Source organism: Crocodylus siamensis, chromosome 3 (assembly GCF_052110815.1).
Source record: "Crocodylus siamensis isolate JL-2025a chromosome 3, ASM5211081v1, whole genome shotgun sequence".
Taxonomy (NCBI): Eukaryota; Metazoa; Chordata; order Crocodylia; family Crocodylidae; genus Crocodylus; species Crocodylus siamensis.
The window spans coordinates 40,405,745-40,432,464 of NC_143397.1; the positions used below are offsets into that span (position 1 = coordinate 40,405,745).

At 45.0% G+C, this 26,720-nt stretch overlaps 1 protein-coding gene across 1 annotated transcript in view; it reads right to left on the reverse strand.

Moving 5' to 3' along the window:
- The window catches only part of HAPLN1 (hyaluronan and proteoglycan link protein 1), a 175,320-nt gene extending 161,474 nt beyond the window's left edge, over window positions 1-13,846 (reverse strand). The window contains exon 1 of the mRNA XM_090038218.1: window positions 13,747-13,846. The gene's annotated coding sequence lies outside the window, so the exon portion shown is untranslated. The remainder of the gene's footprint in view (window positions 1-13,746) is intronic.
- Between the last annotated feature and the right edge of the window lie 12,874 nt (window positions 13,847-26,720).

A 26,720-nucleotide genomic window follows, 5' to 3' on the forward strand; every position in this document is an offset into this window, starting at 1 on the left:
TGGAATTCACCATCCAGCGCATGGTGTCAAGGGCCTGCAGCAAGACGGTAGCCCTAGACTTTAGGAGGGCCAACTTCAACAAGTTGAGGAGACTAGTGGGAGATGCGCTGGGGTCCTTGAGGACAGGGGAACTCAGTGTCCAGGACGAGTGGTCGTTCCTTAAGGAAACGATACTCAGGGCCCAAGGGCTGTCCATCCCAACAAGAAGCAAGGGGGGCAAGAGTGCCCGAAAGCCCCCCTAGCTCATCAAGGGCATCTGGGAATGCCTGCTTACCAAAAAGGTGGCATACACCCAGTGGAAGGGGGGTGCTATCTCCAAAGACGAGTATACCTCCTCTGCTCGGGCCTGTAGGGGGGCTGTCAGGAAAGCTAAGGCGGACATAGGGCTAGGACTTGCGTCCAAAATCAAAGATAATAAAAAGTCCTTTTTCAAATATATAGGGAGGATGAAGAAGGCACTGGGTAATGTGGGGACCCTGCAAAGTACGCTGGGCAATCTGGTGGTTGCGCCAGAGGAGAAAGCAGACCTCTTTAACCAATTCTTCACCTCCGTTTTCTTGTGCAGGGACTGGGACTTCTCCGCTGTGATGCCAGACGGACTCGAGGGGAATGCCTCCAGACCTCAGGTTGGGGAGGACCGGGTTAGAGAGCTTCTGGAGGGGCTGGACGTGTTCAGGTCAGCGGGTCCAGATGCTCTCCACCCCAGGGTGTTGAAGGAGCTAGCTGGGGTTATTGCAGGGCCCTTGGCATGGCTTTACAAGCACTCGTGGTGCTCCAGCTAGGTGCCAGACTATTGGAAGTTAGCTAATGTAGTCCCCATCTTCAAAAAAGGGAAGAGAGAGGACCCGGGCAACTATAGGCCTGTCAGTCTTACCTCAATCCTAGGGAAACTCTTTGAGAAGATCCTCAAGGAGCACATCTGTGATGGGCCGGCTTCAGGGATGATGCTCAAGGGCAACCAGCACGGTTTCATTAGGGGCAGGTCATGTCAGACCAACCTGATTGCCTTTTATGATCAGGTCACAAAGGCAATGGATGCAGGTGTTGCCATGGATGTAGTCTTTCTAGACTTCAGCAAGGCCTTTGACACCGTCTCCCACCCCATGCTCATTAAAAAACTAGGTGACTGTGGCACTGATGCCTACACAGTTATGTTGCAGAAATTACTATGGTTCGTTTCTCGGGAGGCGAAGAACTCTCAGTCACAGACACACTCCATTAATAACACAAAAGGTATATATTTGCAAATAGGGTCAGAGTGAAGACAAAAGACCACCCTCTGCCTCCAGGGAACACTTTTCAGCAGGCTTTATCCCCTCTCTCCTGAGCACGTGTGCAGAAGCAGGAACTCTTACATCTCATTTCCGGTTCATACAAACATATATGAAATGACGTCACGTCATCCGTTGCATGTGCATTATAATTAACTACTTAAGTATGCGGGGCGGATAGGCTTATATGCATTAGCTAATTGCGCCTGCTCAGAAAGTACTTTAGGTTACAAAAAGTTCAAACCTTCTCTGCCCTCAAGGACAGGACCATTAAAAATTGCAATTTACTCTAATCTGCATGAGAACGCTAAGGAGTATATGCTTTACTGTAACAAAGAGATAGTAAATTTGCAGAACAAAGAGAGAGTGATACCTTAATACAAAGAGCCCTTAGTAGCTTCTCCTCCAACCTCCCCCTCCCACCAGGGAGAGCTGACAGCTGTGCTGTTCTAACAACACTATTGATAATGCATTTTCAATAACATTTCTAACAATATCCCCCCTCAAGATGCTTTCTGCTCTTTACTTCATTTAGGCAAATCAAGATAATTACGAGGAATTTTTCTGAGGACCATGACTTTTGCTACAGTCTGTGCTTTCAAAGGGACTGCTGCAACCTGCATTCCTTCTACTGTGGTGGTTATCAATCTAGTGAGACAAGGAATAAGGCAAGGGATAAAAATCAAACCAGTCAGAGCACACAAAAGCACAAATCCTACTTTTTTCCACCAGGGTTCTCCAAATAATTGAAACCACTAGTCCTTATTCCATGTGGTTTCCCACGTTTGTATTGGTACATGGGCTATTTTCCTGATCTCTTTGGCAATCTCTAAGACCGCTTTTTCGTTGTCGTCTATTTGGAGGCAACAATTAGAAAGGTTGAGTTTTCCGCAGACTCCGCCATCCTCTGCAAGTAAATAGTCTAAGGCCATCCGATTTTGGTATATGGCTGCTCTCATCTGAGAACTCTGTCGAGCCAATAACTCGAGAGCAGTGGCAGTCTGGTTAGTAATTATTTCCAAGACTGCCTGCAACCTGATGATTCTATTTAGCATATATATTGGTGTCGGGTACCTCCAACTTCCATCATTAGCCCATGTAGCTGGTTCATAATACTCAATAATCCTTTGAGGAGGCCACTCATCCTCCTTCCACTTTTGGGAGCCACCTTGTGTCAAACTTACATCAATACTTCTCTTGGCCCTTTTCCAATCATCATACAAAGAGACTCCCAGCTTATTTCTAATCTCAGACGGTAACAAAAAGAAAGCTGGTACAATTACTCTCATGTAGTAAGTTCCTGTCCACCCTTGTGGTAGTATTGTCTAGGCCCGTCGTCCACAAATCCAATAGTATTCTTTTAAGGCTCTATTTTTTCTATTAGTGGCATTCAGAGGGGCCCAACCATAGGGCATCTCGGGAAACTCCAAACCTCCTTCTGGACTCAAAGGACCAGCGGCTGCGAGGCCTTCTTTTATTATGCAGATAACAACAAGGCACATTAAAATTTCCACCATATTTTCCTTTTTATGAGATCAAACACAGCCTAAATGTTTCCCTTTTACTTTCTTGTCTAATTTTTTGAGCTCTGATTAAGCTGTCTCAGGCGCACTTGGAGATCACCAGCAGGTTCACAGCTCCACTTGCTGGCTTCTTGTTCCGAAGACGACTCAGCTTCCGGAGTGAGCTCGTCTTGGGAGTTGATGTCCTCTGATGCTCGTGGATGTCATTTCACACGGGTATGGTGTATCCAACGGTCATGGCCAGCAATCTTTACAGCGGCGTGGGTTGTTAGAAGTACCTGGAACGGGCCACTCCACCTCTCAGTCAAGGGTTCCTTTTTCCACCGCTGCGCCAAGACCCAGTCTCCCGGGGAGAAGTCATGTACCGGTACGTCTAAAGGCAGGCGCTGAAAGGAGGCTGCATACCTGTGAAGAGAAGACAAGACAGACTGCAAAGCAATAACATACATATGAAGCTCACTATTACCTAACTCAAAAGTTACATTTTCTCGCATCCCAGGGGGTAAGACTCGAGGGGGCTTGCCAAACATAATTTTATATGGGGTTAATTTGAGGACCCGTCGGGGAGTGTTTCGAATGCAAGTAAGAGCTAGCGGCAATGCTTGAGGCCACTTAAGGCGTGTCTTAATACAGATTTTGGTGAGCAGAGTCTTTAAAGTCCTATTCATGCGTTCCACTTGTCCTGAACTCTGTGGTCTCCATGGTGTGTGTAGTTTCCAAGTAACCTTGAGAGTTTGCGCAACTTCTTGAACCACTTTTCCCACGAAGTGTTGTCCTTGATCCGACTCAATGGACTCAGGCAGGGAATACCGTGGAATGATTTCCTGCAACAAATACTTCACTACTGTAGCCGCAGTGGCAGTCCTGGTGGGCCAGGCCTCGACCCAACCAGAGAGCTGGTCTACCATGACAAGTAAAAACCCGTGATGTCCGGACCGTGGGAGCTCGGCAAAATCAATCTGCCATGTCTGTCCAGGGTATGCTGCCCAGGGTCTACCTCCCATTGGCACAGGGGGTTTCCTTCAAGGGTTTACTTTCTGGCATGTGATGCACTTGGTAGCAATGCGCTGAGCTTCTACATATAGCCCTGGGGCTACTGCTTGGCGGATCACTAGATCACCCATGGCCAAGCGTCCCATATGGGTTCTTGCATGGAGCTGTTGCAGCACCTCCCGAAGCAATGGCCTGGGTATCATGACTTTCCCTCCTGGTACTATCCACCACCCCTGGGAGTTTTTTTCTGCACAAGCTTTCTGTGCAAATTTATCTTCTTCAGGGGAATACTGTGGGACTAAATCCTGGATGTATGGCCATATGGCATGGGACATGGCCTGCCTGGATACCTCCTCCGCTTCTCCCCCAATAAATGCGGCTTCCTTTGCTGCCGCATCAGCCTTTGCATTTCCAAGCTTATGCTTTTCCTCAGCAGCCTTCCCATGGGCCCGTACAAGAATGACTGCTACCTCTTTAGGCTGGTGGAGTGCCTCTAGTAGCTTGATAATCTGGGGGCCATTAGCAATCTTATTCCCAGAGGCCGTAATGAAACCCCTTTCTTTCCACAATAGTCCGTGCGCATGGACTGTAGAAAAAGCATAGCGAGAGTCAGTGTATATATTAACCCGCTGGTCTGTCCCCAGCTGTAATGCTCGGGTGAGCGCAGTGAGTTCCGCGGCCTGTGCCGACCATGAGCTCAGCAATGACTCCCTCCATACTACCTTATCCAAGGTTACCACTGCACACCCTGTTCGTCTTTTTCCATCGATGACAGAGCTGGAGCTGTCTACGAAGTATTCAACATCTGGGTCCTCAATTGGGTCCTCAGCAAGATCAGGTCGCACCTGCGTGGTTTGATTCAGGACCTCAAGGCAGTCATGCGTCGGTTTCCCTGGCTCCGGCAGCAAGGTTGCAGGGTTTAAGGCTGTAGTATGTTTGAAAGTAAGTCCTGGATTAGAGAGCAAAAATATCTCATACCGTGATTGTCTGGAGGGGTTAAGAAATTTCCCTCCCTCAGTCCCTAGGATCTGGGGAACTCCATGAGGAGTGAGTATTTCCATATCCGCACCCATGACTATCTTCTGGGCTTCTTCAACAACCACTGCTGTGGCTGCCACAGCCCGAAGACAGGCTGGCCACCCGAGTGCAACTGGATCTAGAACCTTTGAGTAATATCCCACGGGTCTCCAGGTTGGGCCCGATGGCTGTGTCAGCACCCCTGATGCAACCTCTTGATTCTCATGAACGTACAGTCAATATGGCTTTTTACTATTTGGGATGGCCAGGGCAGGGGGCTGGATTAATGCTGCCTTCAGCAGATCAAAGGCATGCTGCATTTCTTTATTCCATTTCCATTTAGCGAGACTCTCCTTAGTCAGTGAGTCATACAGTGGTCTAGCCTTCTCACCATAATCCGGTATCCATAATCGACAGAACCCAGTTAGCCCTAGGAATGCCCGCAGCTCCTTGGGTGACTTAGGTGGGGTTAGACCTTGGATTGCCTGTATGCGATCTGCACTCAGGGCTCTGACTTCTTTTGAGAGCTTGTATCCCAAAAATGTGACTTCAGGCTGACATATTTGGGCTTTCTCTCTAGAGACTTTATATCCTTTTTCCCCCAGAGTGTTTAGCAGTGACCTGGTGGCTTCCTCGCAGAGCTGCAAGTTTGGGCTTGCAACTAGCAGGTCATCTACATACTGGAGGAGAGTCACTGCGGGGTGTGATCCCTTCCACTCCTCCAAATCCTTCTGAAGGGCAAGTCCGAAAATATGTGGGGCTGCTACGAATCCTTGTGGGAGAACTGTCCACATGAGTTGGGCTTTATGGAAAGTGTCTGGATCCTCCCATTCAAAAGCAAACAATTTTTGACTCTCTCGGTGAAGGGGAATAGAGAAGAAAGCATCTTTCAAATATAGCACTGAAAATATTTCAGCTTCCCCCGGTACTTGTGTCAAAATCGTGTGAGGGTTCGGGACTACAGGATGGTCTGAAAGGACCTTCTTATTTACTGCTCGTAGGTCTTGGACCAGTCTGTATGAGACCCCATCTGCCTTCGGGACTCCAAGGATGGGGGTGTTAGAGGGTGAGGACCCTTCCACTAGCCATCCGCACCTCTTGTATTTCTCTATTAACGGCTTGAGTCCAGCTCTGGCCGCTCGGCTGAGTGGGCACTGCTTTACCCGAACGGGCCCCTCCCCATCCTTGAGTACGATCCTTACCGGGGAGACGGACTTAGCTCGTGCAGGGGTTCCATCAGCCCATACCGAGGGGTCTACTCCAGTCATGTGATCTTCTGGACTTACTGCAGGGCGTCGGTCCTCCAGGAGAGCCATCTGATAGTTCGAGCTCTGCTTGACAGGTAGCTGGACCACCATCTGATCGTCTCTGAAAAAGATCTCAGCTTGCAATTTTGTGAGTAAGTCCCGCCCAAGGAGTGCAACCGGGAAACTTGGAGAATACACAAAGGAGTGCTCAAGCAAATGGTCCCCCACTTTGGTGAGGAGTGGTTTACAAACAGGGAGTCGGGATTGCGTTCCCTCAATCCCTTCCACAAGTACATGCTGTTCACTAGTTCCTGCACAGGGGGGTTTTTCTGGAATCATTGAAAATGTAGCCCCAGTATCCACCAAGGCTTCAAAGTTTTTGCCACCAACCCTAATGGTTACCATGGGATTTTCTCGGGCTCCAACCCGAAGGGTAGTGGTCTTAGATCCCCGTCCCCTTCATTCTGAGTCCTCACCCTTGTCTTCTGCCCGCATGAGGTGACCTCTCGGTTCCCTCTCTCTCTTCTCCTTCAACTTCGGGCATTCCCTCTTCCAGTGTCCTTTCTCTTTGCAATAAGCACAAACGTCTGCTCCCACTCTCTCTCCTTTCCCCTTCTGTATCCCAGCCTTTCCAGGGTTCCCTCCAGTTATAGCAGCTGCTAGTGCTGCCATCTGTCGCTGAGCCTTTTTATCCTCTTTGCGCTCCTACACTTGCTCACGATTCCCATACACTTTATATGCAATTTCCACCAGCTCTGAAATCGGTTTCCCAGCACCTCCCTCAGTTTTCTGTAACTTCTTACGGATATCAGCAGCAGATTGACCAATAAACATAAGATTTACCATACGCTGGTTATCTGGGGCTTCTGGATCCAGATCCAAAAACCTGCGAAACGCCTCATACAGCCTCCCAAGGAAAGCTGAGGGATCCTCCTCTCTTCCCTGTCTCACTTCATACAACTTAGACAGATTAGTAACCCGAGGCACTGCCTTTCCCATTGCTTCCACTATAATTCCCAGATACCGTGCACTCAGCTCTCTTCCCTCTGCAGTATGATTATCCCATCTCAGCTCTTCAACAGGGCAGGTATCACGCAGAGTATGACCAGCAGCACCCTCTGACTCAACTCTGGCTGCCGCAATACATTCTGCTGTTCCCAGCACTAATCTCCTCTCCTCCGGGGTTAGGAGGGTCTGGAGCATCATCTGGACATCAGCCCAAGTGGGTCGATGAGTCTGTCCAATAGATCGAAACAGGTCCCTCATCTTTTCAGGGTCTTCACGAAAAGAGGGGCTCTGATTCTTCCAGTTAAATAAATCTGAAGTGCTAAATGGGGTGTAGACAAAAGCTGCATTGCCTCCTTCCCCAATAACCTCTCGCATCGGGCAGTTCAGCACCGGCTGTGACTCTACAGGCTTGCGCAAATAATAACCCTTATTCCCCGATTCAGGTGGGGCACTTGGCTGAGGCTCACGCTCTAAATCATTAGGTATGCTTTGATACGTCGGTGGTGGTCTCCCTAAGGGAGGGGGCGGTGGTGCAGAGGGACTGGATCCCGAGGAGGCGTCTGACTCATCTTCGCTACCTGACAGGGCAACCGGAGCGCGGGTCCGATACTCAACCAATTCAGAACCCCCCCCCTCATTAGACTCAGGGAGTACAGGCGGTCCCTCTCGAGTCTTTTCCTTAACAACCATCACATGAGACTTTACTAAGTAATTCTTAATCCAAGGTGGCTGATTTTGAACCACCCACAACCAACAATCAATACAAGGAAACTGATTCCAATACCCGTTCTGCATAACAATTTCATGGATAGCTATCACTTCTTTTAGCACAAAGGATCCTTTTGGGGTCCAGTGGACCCCAAATGTTGGCCACTCGAGTTGACAAAACTTAATTAAATTACCTTTTTTCATTTTTACTCCGTAATCGGCCGGCTTTGCAAATTTATTAAAATGACGTAATAAGAATTTTAGAGGGGTATCAGAGTTTTCTACATGGGAGCTAACCGTACCCATTTTGCCCACAAGAGTGCGCCCAAGGCACACCAAATACCAAAAAGTCCCTGTAACAGAGGGTTTACTATGAGAGCTGAGCCGAAAATTCCCCAGCAAACATGCACACCCCCTGCTCTGGATCCAACCAAATTGGGCAAAGGGAATTCGTATACTCACTCAGATACCCCAGAGATCTCGATCCAAATACCAAGGTGTGTCTAGCCTCTCCAGAAACTGAGAATTTTGCACGGGATCCTTTTAACTTCCCGAATATCCCGACTTACGCCTCAAATTCCAGGGGCGAGCCCAAAAAGTCGGCTCGGTGCGCACGCCCCCTGGTACCGGAGGCGCTCTGCCACTGGATTTCGGGGTTGTCCACGAGAAGGTCCCATCTGGGTCGCCAGATTTGTTGCAGAAATTGCTATGGTTCGTTTCTCGGGAGGCGAAGAACTCTCAGTCACAGACACACTCCATTAGTAACACAAAAGGTATATGTTTGCAAATAGGGTCAGAGTGAAGACAAAAGACCACCCTCTGCCTCCGGGGAACACTTTTCAGCAGGCTTTATCCCCTCTTTCCTGAGCACGTGTGCAGAAGCAGGAACTCTTACATCTCATTTCCGGTTCATACAAACATATATGAAATGACGTCACGTCATCTGTCGCATGTGCATTATAATTAACTACTTAAGTATGCGGGGCAGATAGGCTTATATGCATTAGCTAATTGCACCTGCTCAGAAAGTACTTTAGGTTACAAAAAGTTCAAACCTTCTCTGCCCTCAAGGACAGGACCATTAAAAATTGCAATTTACTCTAATCTGCATGAGAACGCTAAGGAGTATATGCTTTACTGTAACAAAGAGATAGTAAATTTGCAGAACAAAGAGAGAGTGATACCTTAATACAAAGAGCCCTTAGTAGCTTCTCCTCCAACCTCCCCCTCCCACCAGGGAGAGCTGACAGCTGTGCTGTTCTAACAACACTATTGATAATGCATTTTCAATAATATTTCTAACAGTTAGATGGATTGCAGATTGGCTCAAGGGTCGTACTCAGAGGGTGGTGGTGGACAGGTCATATTCAACCTGGGGGGAAGTGGGCAGCGGAGTCCCCCAGGGCTTGGTCCTCGGACCTGCGCTGTTCAGTTTCTTCATCAGTGATTTGGGCGACGGGGTAAAAAACAACCTGTTTAAATTCACTGATGATACCAAAATTTGGGGTGAGGTGAGCACACTAGTAGGGCGGGAAAGACTGCAGCAAGATCTGGATAGGTTACAGGTGTGGGCTAACATAAACAGGATGCATTTCAATACTGACACGTGCAGGGTGCTGCACTTAGGCAGTAGAAACCAGCAGCACACTTATAGAATGGGAAACTCCCTTCTTGAGAGCACGGAGGCAGAAAGGGATCTTGGAGTCATTATTGACTCCAAGATGAACATGGGCCGACAATGCGAGGTCACGGTTGGCAGGCCTAGCTGGACCTTGTCATGCACCCACAGGTGCATCTCAAGTACAGCCAAGGAGGTGATCCTCCCCCTCTATGCAATGCTGGTCAGGCCACAGCTGGAGTACTGCATCCAGTTCTGTGTGCCCCATTTCAGGAGGGATGTGGACAACATTGAAAGGGTCCAAAGGAGGGCCACCCACATGATCTGGGGACAACAGGGCAGACCCTACAGTGAAAGACTGCGGGACCTAAACCTGTTCAGCCTTCGCAAGAGAAGGCTGAGGGGGGATCTGGTGACTGTCTATAAACTCATTAGGGGGGACCAGAAGGGTTTGGGGGAGACACTGTTTCCCCTAGCGCCCCCTGGCATGACAAGGAATAATGGACACAAATTATTGGAGAGTAGGTTTAGATTAGACATCCACAAGAACTACTTCACAGTTAGGGCGGCTAGGAGCTGGAACCAACTTCCAAGGGAAGTGGTGCTGGCTTCTACCCTGGGGGTCTTTAAGAAGAGGCTTGATGCCTACCTAGCTGGGATCATCTGAGCCCAGTTTTTTCTCCTGCCCTGGCAGGGGGTCGGACTCGAAGATCTATAAGGTCCTTCTGACCCTACTTCTATGATTCTATTATCTTAAGTCACATATGAATCTATAGTATGGAAAGGCTAAATAACTGGTCCAATGTTGCACATAAAGTCTGTGGGGGAGGAGACTGAATCCACATCTCTTATACCTAGGGAAAAGCTCTAATACATTACAGACTGTGAGATACAAACTTACTACAGTCATGAGAGCTATGTGTGTACCTTAGATAGATACTGTTTTCTGTATACTATGGAAAAGAAAATTTGTTATATAGCTATGGTGTCTCTGCTACTATCTTAATGTACTTCTCTTTGTTCCAATATCCTCTTTTATATTTCCATTATCTTATTCTATGCTTCTGTATTATTTATATTGTGTTATACATCATACTAAACATATTGAAGTGAAAGAAGTTAATATTAATTAAACTATATTTAATATTAACCCTGGAGATCTTCAAAAGGAGACTGGACACACACCTTGCTGGGGTTTTTTGACCCCAGTAGTCTTTCCTGCCCAGAGCAGGGGGACTGGACCTGATGATCCCATGAGGTCTCTTCCAGCCCTAAACTTCTGTGAATGGCTATCAGAACAACAGGCATACTGTGCCTAAAATCTTGCACATAAAATTTCATCCCAGAAAAAAAAATATAGTTGATCTATAAAATATTACCATGAAATTATGGATCTATAATACATTCAAAGAAAGACTTTTCAGTTCACTGTAAGGAATAGGAACTCTTTGAGTTCAGTAACAATGACTGCTTATCAGAGCATTAATCTCTTATAACTTTCTATTTCCTGCTTGTACTTTTGGCATTTTAACCTTAAAAATAATATGAGAGACTGAATTGTTCGAGGGCTAATCACTGCAAAGCACCTAGAGATGTATGGCTCAGGTAAGCTTCTGAATTTCAGTGAAACTTTAAGTCTGAATTGTATCCTATCTTCTCGTTAAATTCACATGAATTTGTGATCTGTATAGTAGCAATGAGTTTTATCTCAGTGAGGGTTGGTCCTTCATGTAAGGAAGAGCCATTATTGAACTAAGCATGAAAAACAACTTATTACTCTTCAAAACACGAGAACTGTCAAACAGCAGATTGTCCATAATCATAACAATTGTCTCAGATCTGTGACAGTTTACATAACATAGAGCTAGTGGCATGAAATCAGCAGGATTGAGTTGACAAACAATAACCAGTGGATAAATGAAATGCAGCCCAGAACCCCAGGAGAGATGATAACAACTCATAACAATTGAAGTAAATCAAATGTGTGCAGGGGGATGAATGGTCTTTACAGCATTCGTATCTGAATACTATAAAGACTTTTTCTCCGTATCAAGTCTAATAACACTGCACAGACTGTGATTTCTGCTTTCGTCATGCATACCTGTCAGGTGTAAAATACAACTATTGTTGGAAATTCAATGAATGGTTCAATCAGCAATTCAAAAACATGATAAAGTGACCAGGATGCATTTCTTTAACAAACACCTAACCTACTGGAGGGAGCTAAGTAAAAATAATAAGTGAATCTACAGTGTGCATAATGGGCCCCTATGTATTACAGACATTACAACTAACATTCTACGTATAGCATCAGCATTACATCAAACCCATTGCAAATGATGTTAAAATTGCATTACACATCCCTCAGACGCAATTATCCCACATCTGTAGTAAGGACTGCCCTCACACGCATTAGATCACCTGGTAATCCAAGGGTTAAAAGGGAATGAGACCTCTGGTATCTTAGGTCCCTGACTGACCCAGATCAGGTTGTAACGGATTATAAGAAGGCGAAGCAGGGGCTATTTAACTGATACTTCCTTCTGTGAGCAAATGGATGGGGAAAGAATAGGGAGAAAGAGTCGGATATTTTTTTATTGGAAAATCTTCCAATGCCCTCACTAGAGGGTGATCTGATTTACGTGAGGCAGGTGCCGGCTGCGAGGTCCAGCGCTGCTTTGAGGCACGCAGGCCCGCGCCGCTGCCCGCGGGAAGGAGGTGCGTCCCCAGGGCAGCTGCTCCCTGCCGCACCGGGCCCTGCCCCCCGGGCCGTGAGGGCTCGCGGGCAGGGACACGGGGCCAGCGGGCCGTGAGGAGACGGGGCTCGCCCCGCGCTGTCGTGGCAACGCGCCCGCTGTGCTTGCGGCGCCCGGCTCTCCGCCTCCGCGCCGCTGTCCCCGGGCGCGTCGGGCCGCCCCCCGCGCGGCGAGGCGCCGCGCTTCCTGCCACCCTGCTTCCCGCCCCGGGCTGCCTCGCGCCCGCGCCGCGCGCTGCTGGTTGCAGCACGGAGCTCACGGCCCCTCCGCACAGCAGTGAGGGTATTGTGCGATTACTGTTTGAATTTGTCATGGCTTGGGGGCAGTAGAGTGAGGCTGGTACGTACCCCTATTAATTACACGTACTAATGGGAGGTTTGGGGGGAATGCAACCCTCGCATAAAGAGAGGCCTGAGTGTACTTTCATAAAAAAATACTTTTTTTTTTTTTTTGGTACAAAATATGGCCCCAGTCCTGCAAACAATTAGACAGGTATTTAACTCTACTTTCACAAACAGCTAGAGTTGTCTCGGACTATATGCTTGCTTCAAATGAAGCTTCTGTATAAGTCTCTGTAAGATCAGTCTTGATTCTTTGCATATAATAGTCTTTCTACTAAAAGTATTTTTCATTTTAAATATTCAGAGTCTCAATCATCTCTGCTGGACCTTCTTTGCGTGTTTCATTCTGTTTTTCTGTGCGTCCTCCTGTTTAAGTTATGCAATGGTCTAGGCCGGGGGGCGGGGGGGAGGGGTCAACCTTTTTGGCAGGTACACCACATTCTCCCCAAATGCCACTCTAATCCCTTTTTCAATGCCCAACCTGCTGCTCATCTTTCTGCTTTCTACTCTGTAACCCCTGCCTGATTTCCTGCTTGGTTTTTTGCTTCCTGACCTATCTGCTGTTGTGCTGCCTGTCCCTTCCCAATCTGCTGTGTGCCACACAGAGGCTGTATGTGCTACTTGTGCCTCAGGTTGGCCGCACCTGATCTAGACGGCAAAAGAGACAGGGAACTGCCCAAAGTCTGTTTAGTTTAGGGGAGGATACAGTTGTAAGGAAGTGAAAACTTAGTGACTTTTAAAATGTTTACCACATCAGTGTTAGCAAAACAGGCTGTCCTTTGGTTTGGTCATCATCACCATGTATAATGCCATCAAGCAACTGGGTATGATAAAAAGCTCTTCAGAAATGTCGTGCAAACTTGAACATTATAAATAGAAATAGTAACTCTTATTTTTAAGTTCTTACCACTGTTTGACCAATGATTCACATGAATAATCAGTATTCAGGCTAGTGGTTTTTCTCTGTCTCAGTTTTTAAACTGAAAGAGTGTGGTCCTTTTCCTAGTTAAATATATGTATGTTTATTCATGATGACTTAGCCATGAGCAGAAAACTAAATGTGGGAAATACTATCATAAAAACATTAAGGATGTCTTTGAACAAGCCTAGTTCTTTGGAGGAAGTGTTATTTTTGTACGTGATTCCATTGCAATTAATTAATCTACAACCTTCCATTTTCAGGATATAAATGATTGTCTGATTGCTTATGTATTCAATGCAGTTATTTCTGATTTAAAATACAGAATCTAGTCATGCTACTTACTTTGCTTTGGGAGCCTTTGCTTTCACATTTAGCCATTCATCACTTGCTTTTAAGTTGCTGTAGTCCCACAGGTAGAGAAGGGAATGTTTTTCTTTTATGGTTCTTAATATACTATGATAGAAACAAACAAAAAAATTGTTAGCCACAACTACATAATAGTACATGTCTACATAATAAATAGCTGTATACATTTTCATTCATTACTAGTTGGAAAAAATTAAATTGTTGAAAATCACAAAGGTCAAAAACCCCCAAACAAAACCTCTAATAGCTGTAAAATCAATATTTATTATGTCATAGAATGATTTCAGATGATTCACTGGACTAGGCAGGCAATTTAAGATATATGCCCTGCATAAAATACACTTCCAGGCTAGATGCAGACATTAAAAATCCTGTTACAGAATCAACCTAAGTTACGCTGTTTTCTGTAAGTGGCATAATTTAGATTAGTAGTGAGCAAAACACACATTCACCCTTCAGTGTGGTATGGGGGGCAGTGGTGGGGATGGACAGAAGACAAATCTTAGACTGGGTTCTACCATTTTTAAAACAGTCTGCATATGCTGAAATTCTGCTCTGTTACAAGCATAGACTGGTTTTGTGTGTTGAACTTCTGTTCTGTTATGGGTATAGAACTTCTGTTATATATATGGGTTCCTGATCATTTACACCAGTAAAAGTATGTCTGTACCTGGCCCTAATGTTTACAGTATCTCCATTTTCATTTCCTCAGCTATATTCTATTGCAACAATGAATATAAAGTAACAGATACAACCCCTGCAGGATTTTCAAAAGTGTTTAACAGCTCCCAACTCTCCTTGAAATCAATGGGATTTAGGGAGCTAATCTGCACAGATTCTTTGAGAATCCCGCTAGACCAGTAATGGATTCAGGAACAGGGCAAGTGCCCCTCCCACTTCAGTTCTAAGCTCACTGCATTGTCAGCAGGGATCCTGGTTTTCTCTGTTTAAAAAATCCAAAATTAGCTGATAAAAATATAAAATGCTCTAATTAAAACCCCCCAAATCCACATTTTTACATGGTCAAAATGAAATGCCACTATACAGGTGGATACATAGGTATATAAATAGGTATCAGTTGACCACAATATTTTATTGAAACATTGTATATTTACAATTTTAAAGCAAGTTGGAAACATATCAGTGCCTCCATCATTATAATAAAATAAATTCTAAATACCTATATATTTTGGCATTTGATTTGGGTTTTTTATCATGGACACTCAGAGCTCCCTCTGCTGGTTTTGCTCACCAAGACACGGATCCAGCTGCAGCTGTTCTGCTGCTTTGTGGGACTAAGCAGCCTGGATATGATGGTGCCCTGCCCATGCCATTGCCCCTCATTTCCAGTCCACAGGCCCCATCTCCCCCAGTCCTGCTTGTGCCCCCCACTCACAACCTACAGCTCCCTGGCCCTGTTGGTGCCCCTCACTCCCTAGCCACAGTCGCCGATCTTGCCCCCTGCCCTGCTAGTGCTGCTCACTCCTGACCTGATGCCTCCAGGCCCCAGCCTCCCAATGTATGGGGCAAGAGGTTGATGTTTGGGGCACAGGGTGTGTGGGCATACATGATGCCATAAGTAATGTGTCTGGGAGGGCACATCCTTCCCCCTCCCCCCCATATTTCCATGCCTACAGCAGGGCATGGGGCTGCAGCCTGGCTGGACTGGCACAGGGCAGAAGCTGCCTCCAGAGCCTTGCAGGTGGGATCTAGTGCAGAAGGTAGTGCTAAGCTGCCATGGCTACTAAGATGAGGCATGCCCAGCTCACCTGATAGCAGCATGGGGTACAACTCTGTACCACCACCAGGAGCCCTGCTGCCATGGCCAAAGTGAGGTGGTATGGCAGCGGTGGTGATATGGCATTGTGGTCCCCCTGCCATTGTGCTGGACAGGCAAGGAGCACCTCACCATGACAACCATGGTTGTGTAGTGCTCCTGGTGGTGGCTCAAGTGGCAGCACTGAGCCTCCCTGTCCTGCTCTGTCCCACCCTCCTGCACTAGGCTGCAGAGGGAGCTCCTGCCTGGTGCTGGTCAATCAGGTTGCAACCCTGTTCCCCACGTCCCTCTATGGCCGCAGAAATCTGAGCTCCCCCATGTCCCCCGATGCATTACCCATGCCCCCCCCCACACATATCATCTATGCCCCTCTTCCCCCCCGCACTGACTTACCTGCAGGGAGCTGCAGGAGCTGTTCTTCACCACGCTGCCTGGTTATATTGCTAGACACATGCATGTGTGTGCATGCACGTGCACGTGGCAACCCCTGCCTGATTGCCCTTCTCCCACTCCGCCAGTCCCAAGCAGCTCCTTGCAGGTTGGAACTCTGCCAGTCTGCAAGAGGAAACCTGTGGTTTCCTGGGTTTTTTTCCTTTAAAGAAGCAAATCTTTGTTTTTCCCACAGGAAACAGAAGACCTGGATCTCTGCTGGTCAGTACAGGTTCCAGCTGGAGCTCAACCTGAGTAGTAAGCTCAGAGCTCTCCAGCTGACAGAAGTAGGGTCTGGGCAGAGCCCCTGCTTTCATAGGTCTTCAGAGCCTGGGGGAGGGGAGGATGCTGCTGCTGTTCATCCTTTTCCTCCTTACTGAATTCAGAAGTAGGAGAAAGCAGTGATAAGTGGTGGCAGCAGTACTCACCCCCTGTGCTCTGGAGTGAAGCGAAAGCCAGGGCTCTGGCTAGATCCTGGACCAAGAGCTCGTGTGGCATAGCCAAGGGGTGAGCAACCATGGTGCTGCACCCTTTCTGCATCCGTTCTTAAACTAGACCATTATCAGCACCTTTAGGCAGAGCTTTGAAACTGGAACCTGTAGGTCTGATCCAAATCTCATTCAAGCCAAAGGACTATTACTGATTTTGTTTGGTTGTTGATAAACCCAAATACTGGCTACATCTACATGTGACACTACATGGCCATAGCAATGCACTACAGCGATGTACAGGCAAAAACCATGATGCTACAGGTATGTCATTGTAGCAACACATTCCCTCATTATAATGCATTGCTATGGCAACACGGTGCCTAAAATAACCATGTGGCGGGGGCACAGCGTAGTATGGGCTATTACTGCACCTTCTTTTGGTGCTTCCAAAAGAAAGTACTAAATGATGACACAGTAACAACAGCACTGTAGTGACACATGTAGATGCACCCATCATGTGAATATAGTGGGCCATATTCTGTGCCAGAGAACCTGCCTGGGCCTAGCAGAGGACTAGAGATGCTAGGCTAAAGAGCTAAAACGGCTCTTTGAGCATCTTCATGTTCCTTTGATCCCAAAAAGTCAAATATCAGCTGATTTATAGTAAGTATCAACAGCTGACTAACACCATGCAGGTAGTTAAGGGTCAGCTAGACATACAACAGTTTAGGTATATATCTTTTTCCTTGTCACTTCTCTTTTGCTAGGAATCAAAAAGGACTAACATAGAAATCCTTATGGTGGCCCCCTGTCACCAGAAGATTTTTCTATAGAGTCACTGCCCAGAGTTTCTGGGTTTGTGAACAGCTTCCTGCTCTCTGACAGGTGCAAAGAAGCCTTAATCAAACCCTATGTATAACTCAAAATGAGGGAGAGAGAAAATACATATATATTGAATTTAAATCTGCAGAAAACCTGTAATCAGTAATGAGAGTTATGACTATTTTAGGCCCCATCATGCCACTGTATATGCACAGAAATCCTGCAGAAGTCAAGGGCAGTTCCACACACTGAACAATGACAAGACCAGAGATATATTTATCATAACAGAAATCCATTTGGCTACGCTTACTTATACAAAAAATAATTAAAATGAACCCAGCTCTGCAGTCAAACAGTAAACAAAATTTCCCTCTGAAGTCATGTGACATCTGTGTGCAAAACAGTAGCAGGATCTTGCCATTATCTTAACACTATTTTCTAAAGTGATATAGACATGATCATATACAGGATTCTTAAAAAGCAAATGAGAGGTTGGTATCTGCTATTACAGATTAAGCTGTCATAATGTATGTCTCAAAAGGCATTCATTCAAACGACACTTTACATAGTGATACCTGAGGCTGAGGAATTAGCCAAAGCCAGCTGTGAATAAGACCTACTGAATGTGGTGGGACTGACTGGGTGCAATAGACCAAAATTCAGCATAACAATTTAGTTGAATGTAAAGATTCAGAATCTGTTGCCCTTTATGCTGTTGATTAGTCACATATTCTGTGAGCAAATTCATTTATTTCAACATTAAAATGTTTCAGAATCTGGCCCTCAGTTCGGACCCTCTACTGAAGTCAGTAGTTTATTTATTATTCTTAAGGAAACAGATTAGACCCTTAATTCTCATTTGTTTTCAGTACAATGAATCAGAGGGTTTGGCGCTTTTCAAATCCTTCTGTCTATCACCAATTTGATGTCTGGTTTTCTATTTACACTTCCTCTCCCCTTTCCCAATTTACTGCTTTGCATATTATTTTACTGAAGTAGTTTTCAGTTAATTCTATGTAAATCTATGTATTGCACATTTTAAAACATGCACATTGCTGTTTCCTCTCTCTGTTTTGTTCTCAACCCTTTACAAGAAGTGACATCTCAGACCTCACACTTCACAGATTGTTAACCAGAGTAATTATTATTTTAGCAAAGGCAATTCCTATAATGTCTGAGAAATGAATATAAAAGATGAACAGGCTACACACTAATCTACTGAAATATTCCTAATATCCATGCCACTGAGCATCATGAAAAAAAGAGGATTATATCAGTCGGTATACAACGCATGTACACTGTATTTCAGGAATGATTTTTAAATGCTCCTAACAGATTAAATTAAATCAATTAAAATTTAAAAAAATCCCAAACCTCCCACAAATGAATGAATAATGAATTCATAAACTAAGAAATTAATAAAGGCAAACAAATATGATTAAAAGTAATGTACATGATCTCTGTTTTCTGAATCAATAATGTTGACTCTTGTACAAACACTACTTCTGAACAGTCAATTATGGGAATAAGTAATAAGAGGGGCAAAACTTGCAATGTCAATTTTGAATGTCTACTGCATGGATTAGGAGACTAGGAAGGTATCAAAGAAAATCTCCACATACTCTTGTAGACAGACCAAATCCCAGCAAAAGAGGAGGGGGACTTGGGAAATGAAGGACAGGAAAGAGGTATGGCCTGTGAATGTACCTAGAGGGAAAATTTACTGGCACCAGCGCCTTAGTGTAGTGTTGAAGAAGTTGGATCCTGTGACTGCTGTTCTTCTCTGAACCCAACAGTAGCTGTGATTATGACACCTTGGTCCCTACTTAGGAATTGCAGTGAAGGATTGCAAGCTCAATTCACCATTTCTTTATTCCAGTTCAGGAGTCAGCAGTCTTTTAGTAGTGGGGGGCCACAGCTTGCAACCCAGTCAGTGCTGCAGCTCACTATTCCCCTCCTACGACTCCAGCGACTGTGAACAGAGTCTGCAGTGAGAAGCAGGTGGAGCAGTGGGCTGGAGCAACTAGAATCGTGGACACACCATTAGGAAAAGGAGGAAGAAATTATAGCTGGGGATTGGCATGCCCTTAGTAAAACATGGACTGGATTTGTCTTTGTGGGCTGGATTCAATCCCTTTGCAGGCCAGATCCAGCCGATGGACTATAGGTCGCAGACTCCTGTTCTAGTTAAAAATGTTTTGTACTCCTCAAGCTTCCTTATTTCACTGCTATTGTATAATAAAACTGTAGCACAATATATCTGAACAGAAAAGACAGTTTAAATTTAGACAGATGCTAGCAAGAACTAACTTTTAAGCAACAGAGGTGAGAAGGAAAGCCAAAGTGCTACAGAGAGCATTCCTAAAAGACATCAGGGAAAAAGAACATCCATTGATGTTAAGTTCCAAAGAGACGTTTATTTTAAGCTGCGGTAGAACAACTGCAATTATTAAATGTGCTTCTTTCTCTCTCTCTTTTCCACTCTTCCTTTCACATATAACTATGGGCACACAGCACATTTTAAAGCAAATTCAGAAAAAGAAATTGTTATCATCTTTTAACTTGGGCTGATTCTGAACATTTTTCCAAACGGTCAAAGAGACTGACTGAACATACTGTCTCCTTGTTTCAGCCCATCATGTTCCACAAAGGAACCATTGTTGTTGTACATGTACAAGCACACTGCAGCAGGATTAATCATAAACCTGGACCTGTGAATGTCTGTGTGCGTGAATGATTCTTTTTGTGGGCTGAGTTGCAACCAAGAACAAAGTAAGGCCTAAGCCTCAGAATACAGCCTCTGTGCTCTCCTTTAAATGGTTTAATTCATCTCTAGGTGAAAAGGGTTAGAAATTTACAGACCAACTCCCCAGGGTATGTGGTGCAGTTTGTGTGATGACAAATGTACAAAGCTGAACCTTGTATCAAACACGTTGTATGCTATGTAGACAACTTTTGAAAAACCATGACGCCTTTCAGAACTTCTTGGCTTTTCATGTTACAACACATATTCTGTCTAGAAATGTCACATATCAGTAGGTATTAATGCATAAATTCACATCAAACAAAAATGGAATGAGCAAAAGGCCATCAAACTACTATCCCTCTGCCTTACGTTCAAATCTCAGTGTGAACTGACATTTTAAAAATGAAAATGTGACAAAAATGCCATATCTTGACAGGGCTCCTGAGTTTCTATTCTACAGGGAGAGTTAGCTCTGGCTGGCCTTGCTGGGCCAAGGAATACAACTTCCTATCTTGTGATTCATGATGTGGTATAAGCATTAGTCTTGTATTCATTTTTTGACTTGTTCAGTCACTGAGCAGACTGAAAATACAAGCTCAGAAAAGTCAGATCCATAATAAGACACACTTGGTCAGGTTCAAAATATTCTGCTTGGGAACAAAAAACTGGATATAATCTCACATTCATAAAGTAAATGTGACATTCAGCAATTTAGCTCTAGTGAAACAATGCATGTATTTAGTTTTACTGGGAAAACTTTGTGAGTTACTTAAGCAAAATTATGTGAATATTGGAATTAGAAAGCATAAGTCCAGTATTGACTCAGAGAATATTTTTTGAAACATGATCCTAAAACAACTTTTTCTAGTATGTGATCCCCTGTCGAAATCTGGTCTTCATTTTATCCAAAACAAACACATGCAAAAAACTGTCTGTAGTCTAGACAGTGCAGTTACAGAATAATCTGCTATGTTTAAGCAATGGTTCATAGGTGTTTTACCCTGAGCACATGAAGACAGGTGATGCTCAGTTCCTTTCTTAGTCCCTCCAAGCTCTACTGAAATCACATTCTTCTGTTTGTGCCTGTCTAATATTTTCTGGAGCCCTGCTAATTCAGATGCCCCAGCTGCAGTGTAAACAGAATTAAAGCTCCACCCAGAGTTCAGTCACCAAATTGGGGTGAAAGCAATGGGCACATAGCCCCTCCCTCTCCTTACGGAAAAATTAGGCCACAATCTAGTGACATGAAAATAAAGGGAAATAGAACCACAGCTTTAACTAAAAATGAAAAAAAAAAGTATTTTAAAGGAATAATGAAAAGCTTCTTGTATGCATGAGCTTGTTTCTGCAGTTGGGAAAGTTTAAACATAGAACACCATTGTAACGACAGATCATTTGCTAATCCTTTATCCTTCATTATGCTTCAGAAAGGAATGATTCTGTGCCATTGTTCGTTTTCTAGGAGTTTACTAATACCATGTCCAACCATTTTGAATTAACTTGATAGTTGATTAGTGCTGATTCATTTGAACTTCACATAGAGAGAGGGTCATATGCACCTCCATAGAACATGCAGTAACATTTTGCAGTACTTAATGGACACATATCATTCTTTGGAATATAGGGACTGCATATTGTGCCTCAGAATGAGAATAACCATGTAGAATATCACTTATTGCTATTAATATATAAATATCTGGCAGCAGCCTGATGCATCTTTTCACAAGAGAGTTGGAACAAGTTGGTCCAGGATTCAATGCCATACATGGAAATGTGTTGGCATTTCTGGGGTTAGTTATAGGAGTTATCTGAAGAGAAATTAGATGATATCTCCTCTCCAGGGCCTGCTCATGCTATGTATCTTGGTGCATTATCCTACCCGCTGCTGACTTACTGATAGGCATCTGGTAACAGATTTCTTGTTAGATTAATTTTCTTTAAAATCGAGCAGTTCATTCTCAGCAAACAGCAGTTGTGACATTTCATTGTACTACCTGTGTAATTCTCTCCTTTTAGCTTGCCAAACAGTGTACAGTTGGTCATTTTTGCATTTGAAGCAATATATATCTCAAGGCAAAAGTAACAAATAATAGCACTGATAATTACATGGATCAGTTTCTATACTTTAAACACATATTCATGGTACTCATTAGGGCTTACATTCACTGCACCCAAATTCACATTGTATGATAGTCTAGTTGAGAGAACAAAATTGGCACCATTGTGCAGCTGTAGCCAGATGTCCTTGATATAGCTATTAGCGCATATCTCATAAAATGACTGGAAAATGAAAATGATCTTGCTTTAACAATAATCAAGATAAAATAAATAGCATTAATTAGGGAAACATTTCTGCAAAAAGAGAACAAAAAAGAGAGACCCTGATTAGTATTAAATTTGGTCATAATTTTGAACGAGGGAATTACAATATGCAAATGAATGCAAGCGAGGGCTGTTAGTCCTCCAAACCTTCCTCTGTTGAAAGGGGTGGGTGATTAATCTCTTACCAACTCAGGCTAATGAATCTGGCCAGTGCTGGTGAATGGACATGCAATAAACACTGACTATACTTAAGGTTCAAACAATATGGTATATTAATGTGACATTCATATATGGTATATTAATACCAACAACATCAACCATAACAAGCTACCACATACAATAGACTTCAACAATAGAACAGACACATTCAGCAAAATTCACCTCCAACTAACCAAAAATACAACAAGATACAAGCGGCAATAGAAAGCATCCACATGCTCTCCCTGAACCTTACACTAGTGATAGCCCAGACATTCTTCAGGTGCTCACCAGGCATACAGACACGCACACGCATACACACACATGGAGGAGATCTTGGCTTCCCAGGCCCTCACACTCTCTCTCAGTCACAGTGAGCTATCACTCACACTGGGTCTTCACAGGCTATTGGCAGGCCCTCCAGTTTCAGACGCACCAGTCACACAACTACCCACACCAAGCACACTCATGCTCCTTGGTCCAACCGACCAACGATCCCTGTCACATACACACAATGATGCAACAACATGGCATATTGATGCCAAGATGAACTTGGGCCAGCAATGTGGGGGTACAGTCAGGAAGGCCAACTGCACCTTGCAGTGCATCCACAGATGCATCTCGAGCAGGTTCAGGGAGGTGATACTCCCCCTCTATATGGCACTGGTCAGGCTGCAGCTGGAGTACTGCGTCCAGTTCTGGGCACCACACTTCAGGAGGGATGTGAACAACATGGTGAGGGTCCAGAGGAGGGCCACTCCCACGATCAGGGGGCAGCAGGGCAGGCCCTACGAGGAGAGGCTACGGGACCTGAACCTGTTCAGCCTCCACAAGAGAAGGCTGAGGGGGGATCTTGTGGCCTGTTACAAACTCGTCAAAGGGAACCAGCAGGCATTGGGGAAGTCCCTGTTCCCCCGAGCACTGCCAGGAGTGACTAGAAATAATGGTCACAAGCTGGCAGAAGGTAGATTCAGGCTAGATATCAGGAGGCGCTACTTCACGATCATGGCGGCTAGGATCTGGAACCAATTTCCAAGAGAAGTGGTGCTGGCTCCTACCCTGGGGGTCTTTAAGACAAGGCTTAACAATCACCTTGTTGGGGTTGTTTGACCCCAGTACTGTTTCCTGCCCATGGCAGGGGGTTGGACTTGATGATCTGCTCAGGTCTCTTCTGATCCTACTACTAACTATATTCCATGACAATGCTGCATACCAGTCAAACTTCCAGGGAACACACTTTCAGGGGCAAGAGACAACAACCTGTCTGATCAACACCCATTTATACACTCAGAACACATAATTCCTGTCAATCACTGACAGACCAATCATATGCCTGTATACACGTTACCACTCTGTTGCACATATCACCTCACCATTGCACACGGACTCTACCAGTCAATCAGTTAAACATACTCATTTCACTTTACGTTCCTTTCCACCAAATGTGGCCACCACTGAGTATGCCCAGCACTGAAAAGGTCATCCCTTCATTAAGGTTCAAGAGTTTGGCCCTTCCAAAAACCTCTGGGCCTGAACTCCACTGCAGCAACTCAAAACAATTCTGGGGACTTGTCCCTTACAATAAGACTAGTGATCACATTGTAGGCAATATTTTTGCCAAGAGGAAAACTGTATCAGTGTTAGTATGCCCAAGAGCTACATGTGGTAAAACACTATTATCTAGAAAATACATGACCGTTCTGCTGTATGAATGTCAGGTTCCAGAAGGTTGTCGTTATGAGACAAGCCTAAACTGGTGATCATGCCTCCACCTATTTTTCTTCTCAAAACAAACAATCCATGGACCTTGAAAACTGGCTAGCTGCTTGTGTCAGAAAGAGATAATTATATATGGGATAATTAGAAATTGTTGTACGACTACAAACAAATTTATGGTGCTTATTCCAGTGTGACAGAATTAGCACCAGGCTACCTTGGAGGTGCCTACTGAAATCATCAATGAGGTAAATTATATGGTGGAATAGTTTTATCATTCTTCAGTAAGGTCACTGTTGACATGTTGGACTCAGTTTGGATGACACTCACTTGTTGTCCTACCTTTCTCTCCTCTCGCCCTAGGAGAGAGGTCACCAGGATTTCCCAATTCTGTTGGTTGGTTTGGCTTCTTTCTGCTCTTCTCTAGGAGGATTTCCAAGTAATACTCATTGGTTTTGGCCTTCATCTCCCTTACCCTCTGTTATTCCTGTTGGCAATCTGGGCACTCTTCCCAATGTCTGAATGCAACTTCTTTTCTGGTATTAAGCATAGAGTTTGTCAGGTCATAAAGTTACATTTCTGAACTCTCACTCCTCCTTGTAGCCAAGGACTCTCATTCAGGACTGCATAATAGTGGGGCTCATCATCTTGGACCCCATTAATGCCCTGAGAGGTATCTGACTCACAACGACAGCAGCATTCAGTTCAATGCAAAATATAGAACCTGTAGCTGCACTCAGACATGGAGTAGTAAAGACAGAGATGGCATCATCTTCTGCAAAATAACACTTTCACAGGAAGTGGGAGAGCTCAAGACCCCTCCACCACTTTCCTCCCTGTACCCATGGGGGGTTCAAATTTGCATCTCCCACTTCCCAGGAGAGTTCCTTAGCTACTAAGCTACAGAATAGGCTGACTAGGGGTACTTTTCACCTCTCATATTAGGGGTTGGCCACTGGGCAGACAAAAATGTGAGACAAATGGGGACAGAATGAGTAAGAAGAGTCTCTTTCCTTGAACCCCTTTGATGGCTTAAAATAGTTGTTGGTTAAAAAAAAAAAAGAAGAAAATATCCTGTCAGCAGCTTCTGGAACCCAGGACTCCCTTCTACCTTGTTTGAGAAGGGCCATGGGTACTGTCCACTGAAATTAAAGCTGCTGGTTAGCCTTTGGTGTCAAAGCATTAAATATGCTCTGTGAGGGCTCCAGTACATATGCAGCAAGGGTGCTTGGATGCATTGTAACTACAGCACATCAGAGCAGACTTGATTAGTTAAGTCTGCTGAAGCATAGTAATTACTATGCTCCAGCAGACTTCAGCATCATGTGTATCAGTGTCCCTGTGCTGAAAAATGACAAAGAGGTGGTTTAACTAAAGCTTTTCAACGAGCTTTAGTTAAAGTGCCCCTACCACCATTTACGGTATGGAGACACTGATACACGTGATGCTCTGGGCATTTTAATTTGAACATTACTGAAGCATGTGTATAAATGCCCTGAATGCCTTATCAGTCAGAGGTGTAGGCAGATTTTAGGTGCCTTTTAACTATGATTTGCATTAGAATGGAGTTTAGGTATCTAGGAAACTTTTAAGGCAAGAGGAAGGGGCTTAGACAGATATTGGCCACTGGAGCAGGCTTAATTTAGATAAGGGTTCAGCAACATATGGCCTGTGGGCAAGATCTGGCCTGTGGAGGCACTGGATCTGGCCCCTGGAGCTGGACGGCTTTGCCTCTGCTGGAACACATGCTGGAGTTGAGCTGTGAGGACCTGCACCGGGCCCAAGCAGCTGCACTTACATCACTACTGCTTCTCACTACCCACCTCCGTCCTCTGACTGAAGATCAGGGAGAAGCTGCTGCAGTGTGGATCCCTGCTTGTGCAGCCCTGCTTGGTGCCCTACCAGCTGGAAACTGCACCCACACTGCAGCCAGGGAGTGGGGAGAAGGAATGATGGCAAGGATGTAGTTCCCCTCTGGCTGGAAGCTGTGCTCACATCCCAGCTGGGGAGCTGGAGGCTAGAAGCTGTGAGGGCATAGAAGCATCTCCCAGATACCTGGCTCTGGCATGGGTGCAGGCAAACTCCCTCCCCCTCCTCCACTGCTGATGTGCCACCGAGGTCACCCAACCTGTGCCAAGTTGTTCCATCCTGTAGATCACATCTTTTAAATGAGCTGCCTAAAGTCCCACTTAGGTGATCACAAGAATTATTTGGATCCAGCCTTTAAGTTCAGACCTACAAAAGATATTTAAGTATTTGACTGGAGTGGGAGTTAAATGCCCAAATACCTTTGCAGACTGGGCTCTAAATATGTAAATAGCTGCCTAAATACATATTTTTAAGATCCAGGTGGAAAGATTTTCCTCAGTTTCTCTCTCTCTTGGCATTTTTTGGAAAGCTCTAACAAATCTGAGTGAAGTAACATCTCCCCAGTGGTCCTGTTTGGCTGATTGCGTATTTTTTTAATTTCATAGATTTCATAGACATTAGGGCTGGAAGGGACCTCAGG